We start from the raw sequence: 6,000 nt of genomic DNA, 5'->3' as shown, positions 1-6,000 counted from the left end.
CCAAGGCTATCTCATGCCACATTTTCACCTTCCTCATTTCCTTCTTCAGTAAACTCCTGTTTCCCCTATATACTTCCAGCTGGCTGTACCTGTGTCATACCTCCTTTTTTTTTGTCCAAAGGCTTATTATCTCTTGTCATCTAGGATTCTCTATTCTTGTCAACCTTGTTTTCCACACTCATAGGAACATTAAACCTTGAACTTCAACTATCTCACTTTTAAAGGCATCCCAATTGGTAGAGGTCCCTTTGCCTACAAACAAACCACTCCGATCAACACCTGCAAGCTCCTGTCTAATTCCATCAAAATTCACCCTGCTCCAATTTAGAACTTGAACCTGTGAGCCAGGTTTGACCCTCCCCATAATTATTTTAAAAATAATAAAACTATGGTCACTAGTGCCAAAGTTCTCCCCCACTGTCACCTCAGTCACCTGTCTTGCCTCATTTCCCAAAGGTAGGTCGAGTTTTGCCCCTTTTATATCCTGCTTGAGGAAATTTTCCTGAACGCACTTAACACATACTACCCCATCTAAGCTCTTAATTCTCTGGCAGTCCCATTCTATTTTAGGAAAATTAAAAGCCCCTCCTATGACAACCCTAGGTCTCCCCAATCTCCCTGTATTTTGTTCCTCTAAGTTCTGTTGACTATTTGGGGGCCTATGGTACAATCCCAACAGCATCACCATCCCCTTCTTATTTCTTAGCTCCACTCACAAAGCCTCACTGGATGATTCTTCAGCTATTTCATCTCTGATTACTGCTGTGATACTCACCTTAATCAAAAATTTAACTCCCTCTCCCCTCTTTCCACCACCTCTGACCCACCTAAGGCACCTGTAGCTGAGGGCAGTCCTGTCCCTCCCTTAGTCACGGCTATAATCTGGCATGGCAAAGGCCTGCAAGCCTTGTGTTTCTTCCTCTCCTGCTGACCCAACCAGTACCTCTCCACCAACACACTCATTCAATTGGTACTCACCCTCAACAACTTCTCCTTCAAATCCTCCCACTTCCTTCAGACCAAAAGGGCACTGCATGGGCCTCAGCTATGCCTGCCCCTTCATCAGATATGTGGAACAGTCCATCTTCCGCAGGCACCTTTCCCCACCTTTTCTATGGCTACGTTGATGACTATATTGGCACCATGTTGTGCTCCCCTGAGGGATTGAACAGTTCATCAACTTCACCAACACCTTCCATCCTGACCTTAAGCTCACCTGGACCATCTCGGACACCTCCCCCACCTTCCTGGACCTCTCCATCTCCATTTCCGGCAACCAACTCAACATGGACATCTACTTCAAACCCACCAACTCCCATAGCTACCTGGACCGCAACTTCTCCCACTCCCCCTTCTGTAAAAACGCTATCCCTTACTCCCAATTCCTCCATCTTCACCATATCTGCTCCCAGGAGGAGCAATTCCACTCCAGAACATCCCAGATGGCCTCCTATTTCAAGGACCTCAATTTCCCCTCCCATGTGATCAACAATGTCCTCCAGCACATCTCCTTCACTTCTCACACCTCGGCCATGAAGCCCACCCCTCCAAATTCAACAAAGATAGAACCCCTCCAGTCCTCACCTTCCACCCTGATAATCTCTGGATACAGCGCATTATCCTCCGCCATTTCCACCACCTACAAACAGACCCCACCAACAGGGATATATTTCCCTCCCCGTCCCTATCTATGTTCTGCAGAGACAATCCTTCCATGACTCCCTTGTTAGGTCCACGACCCCACCAACTCACCCTCCATTCCCGGCACCTTCCCTTGCCACCTCAAGAGGTGTAATACCTGCGCCCACACCTTCCCCCTCACCTCCATACAAGGCTCCAAAGGATCTTTCCACATCCGGCAGAGATTTTCCTGCACATCCAAACACCGCAACCACTGAGCCCGTTGCTCTCAATGTGGTCTCCTCTACATCGGGGACAGAAGATGCCAACTCGCGGAACTTTTCAGGAAACATCTCTGACACACACACACCAAACAGTCCCACCATTTTGTAGCTGACCACTTCAACTCCCCCTCCCACTCTGCCAACAACATGGAAGCCCTGGGCCTCCTCCACCACCACATCCTAGCCACTCGATGAAGAACACCTCATCTTCTGTCTTGGGACTTTCTAACCACACAGCATCATCGTCGACTTCACCAATAGCCTCATCTCCCCACCCCCACATCATCCAACGTCCAAACCTTCAACTCAGAATTGCCCTCTTGAAGTGTCCTACTTGTTCAAGAAAGCAGGAATTCTCAGCATTGCTTCATCTGAGGCCTACTGAAGATGTTACCTAGTAGGGTAATGAACCTTGCAGTCAGCAAGCAAACCTACATTTAAAGCCTCAACCTGAGCTATACATCTTCTCAAAACCTGCTTGTCCATCTTCCTTCCCACCTATCCACTCCACCTCCCCTCTGACCTATCAGCATCACCCCCATCTCCGTCTACCTATCGCATTGTCAGCTACCTTCCCCCCCATCCCCAGCCCCACCCTCTCATTTATCTCTCAGTCCCCTTTCTCCCTTCCACATTCCTGATGAAGGGCTTATGCCTGAAACATTGACTCTCCTGCTCCGCAGATGCTGCCTGACCAGCTGTGCTTTTCCAGCACCACACTTTTCGATTCTGACCTCCAGCATCTGCAAGTCCTCATTTTCTCCATGGCTATAATATCCCAGTCCCACGTATCCATCCATGACCTGAGTTCATCGGCCTTGCCTCGGCAATGAAATAGACGCCATTTAATCCAATCGGCATTCCTCACTCCCTGTTGTGTTCCAGCCTGATTACTGTATCTCCGTCCATCCTCTCACTCGCATTGAATGAAGCGTACTTGCTTGAGTCATTGATTAATGTTAGCATTACAAAAATGTTCTGTCAGATTACATCCTGAACAAGAAAGCAAAGTAATTCAAAGTGCTGGCCATTTTGAGGAGAGCTAGTGGCACCTGTGGCATTGCTCATGGTTCAAATGCGATTTCTGATTTTCACCTGGGGCCAATGCAATATTGGCATAGGTTTACTCATCCTGATGAATTAACAAATGTATCACATGACTCTTTATACAGAATGCAGTGTACCATAACTGATATAGACCTGGTATATGTAATATTTGTAACATTCTATACTTACCACTTTATAAATCATGCATAAAATGAAACTAACTTCTTTAATCATTCTCTGGGATCTTTTTGAAATAGAATAGATTTTAACTTGCTTCCAGGGGGTAACTAACATTGTGGATCAATTGCCTTTGACAGGAAGCAGCAGGCTCTTCAAATTAAAGGAAGTTAAAAATGTTTCTGTAACTGGTGAACAAGTACTACTGGCTGAAGATTATTATGAATTCTTCAGACTTATCTTTTGACTGATATTTTGGGGTCTTCCATCATTGAGGATGGGGATTTTGATGGACCCTCCTCCTCCCGTGAGTTGTTTAATTGTCCACCACCATTCACAACTGGATATGACAGGACTTACAGAGTTTAGATCTGATCCGTTGGCTGTGGAATCGCTTAGCTCTGTCTGTCACTTGCCACTTTATGCTGTTTTGCAATTGCCCTGCTTGTTAGCTTCACCCAGGTTGACACCTCATTTTTAAGTATGCCTGGAGCTGTTCCAGGCCTGCCCTCCTGCACTCTCCATTGAACCAGGGTTGACCCCCTGGCTTGATGGTAATGGTTGAATGGTGTTTATGCCGGGTCATGAGATTGCAGATTGTGCTGGAGGGCAATTCTGCTGCTGTTGATGGTCCACAGCGTCTCATGGGTGTCCATCTTGAGTTGCTAGATACGTTCAGGGTTGCTGAGCCATTCTTAGAGGTGAACATTAAAACCTAGAGTACATTCGGTACTCCTGCCACCCTCAGTGATTTCTCCAAGGGTTGTTTACCATTGATCAGGTGAGGCAGGACGGTACGTGGTAATCAGCAGCAGGTTTCTTTGCCCATGTTTAACCTGAAGCCATGTGACTTCATGGGATCCAGTGTCAATGTTGAAGACTGCCAGGAGAACTCCCTCCCAAGTGTATACTGCTGTGTTGCCACCTCTGTTAGGTCTGTCCAGCTGGTGAGACAGAACAGGTAATATCAGAGGAAATATTTGCAGGCTGCAAATTAAAAGACCAGCTCAACTTGTTTTTAAAAACCAAATTAAGAACTAAATAGTTAAAATAGAGGTACAGGACTGGGTGATATGTTGTACTTGCATGATGTGGGATCTAGTGGACCTCATTATAGTGCAATGTGACCATGTCTGTAGTTAGTGTTAGTTGCTTGAGGAACTCTGGCTCAGAGTTGATGAGCTGGCATCTGAGCTTCAAATGCTGTGACGCATCATGGATGCTGTGTTTCAGGAGGAAGTCACATCCCTTTGATCATTCTTTAATCATTCTCTGGAATTTTTTTGAAATTGAATAGATTTTAACTTGCTTCGAATTTTGTCAGGGGCAGAAGGGTGTGACTATGAGAGAGGCAGGTAAAGGGATCCAGGAGGGAGTGGGAGCCTCAGCTTTTGAGCTTGTCTAACAGATTTGAGATCCTTGCTCCCTGTGCAGATGAGAGTGGGGGGTCTAAGGAGGATGGGCAAAATGACTATAGCACCATGGGACAGGGAGCCATTGAGAGGGAAAAGAAAAGAAAAATATAGTTATCATCAGAGGTTGGATAGTCAGAGGACACTGTACTCTGTAGCTAGGGTTGAGAGTCCCAAAGCCTGTGTTATCTGTCTGGTGCCTGGGTTCAGGATCTCTGAGAGGAACTAGGAGTGGGAGGGGAAAGATCCAGTTGTCATGGTCCACACAGGTGTTAACGATACAGCTCGACAGAAGAAAGAGGTTCTGCTGAGGGAATATGAGCAGCTCAGGGCTAAGTTAAAGAGCAGAACCAAAAAGCTAATCATCTCTGGCTGCAAGAAGATCAGGGCCGGGAACAAAATATCCAAGGATTCAGGTACTATCGAAAGGTCAAGCTCATGGGCAAAGGATGCGGGGTTGCCCTGTTTGTAAGAAATGAAATGAAATCAGCAGCAACAAGTGATATCAAGTCAGAAGATGTAGAATCTGTGTGGGTAGATTTGAGGAACAGCAAAGGGAAAAAGGTCCTGATGGGAGCTGTGAATAGGCCTCCTAGCAGTAGTCAGGATGTGGAGAAGAAAATAAATCAGGAGCTAGAATAGGTATATAAGGTAGGCACTCCTATAATAATCATGGTGGGGGCGGGGGGCGGGGTGGGGGTTGGGGGGGGGGAGCTTCAATACGCATGTGGCCTGGGAAAATCAGATTGGCATCAGATCTCAAGAAAACGAATTTGTGGAATATCAATGAGTTTTTTTTAGAGTAGCTTGTGGTAGAGCTCACCAGGGAACCAACAATTCTGGATTTGGTGATGTGTAATGAGGCAGGTGAAGGTGAAGGTGAAGGAACCTCTAGTAATCATGGTTTGATAGAATTCACTCTGAAGTTTGAGAGGGAGAAACTGGAATCAGATGTAAGGGTATTATAATTGAGTAAAGGTAACTACAAAGACATGAGGGAGGAGCTGGCCAGAATTGCTTGGAAGGGGAGCCTCGCAGGGAAGACAATGGAGCAGCAATGGCAGGAGTTTCTGGGGATAATTTGGAAGGCACAGCCTAAATTCAGCCCAAGAAAGAAGAAATATACTAAGGGGAGGATGAGGAAACCATGACTGACAAGGGAACCAGGGACTGTAAACAAACAAAAGAAAAGGCATACAATGTGGTGAAGATTAGTTGAAAGCCAGAGGATCGGGAAGCCTTTAAAAACCACAGAAGATAAATCAAAAAGCAATAAGGTGGGAGAAGTTGAAATATGAAAATAAGCTAGCCAGTAATATTAAAAAAAGTAGGAGGTTTTTGGGAATTCCAAAAGGTAAGAGAGAGTCAGGAGTGGACATTGGTCAACTGGAAAGTGATGCTGGAGAAGTAGTGATGGGAAACGAAGAAATGACATGAACCAAATAGGAACTCTGCTTCAG

This window comes from Chiloscyllium punctatum, chromosome 45 (assembly GCF_047496795.1).
Source record: "Chiloscyllium punctatum isolate Juve2018m chromosome 45, sChiPun1.3, whole genome shotgun sequence".
In the NCBI taxonomy this organism is placed as follows: domain Eukaryota; kingdom Metazoa; phylum Chordata; class Chondrichthyes; order Orectolobiformes; family Hemiscylliidae; genus Chiloscyllium; species Chiloscyllium punctatum.
The sequence above is the reverse complement of the archived record's forward strand: the minus strand, read 5'-3'. Positions refer to the sequence as shown.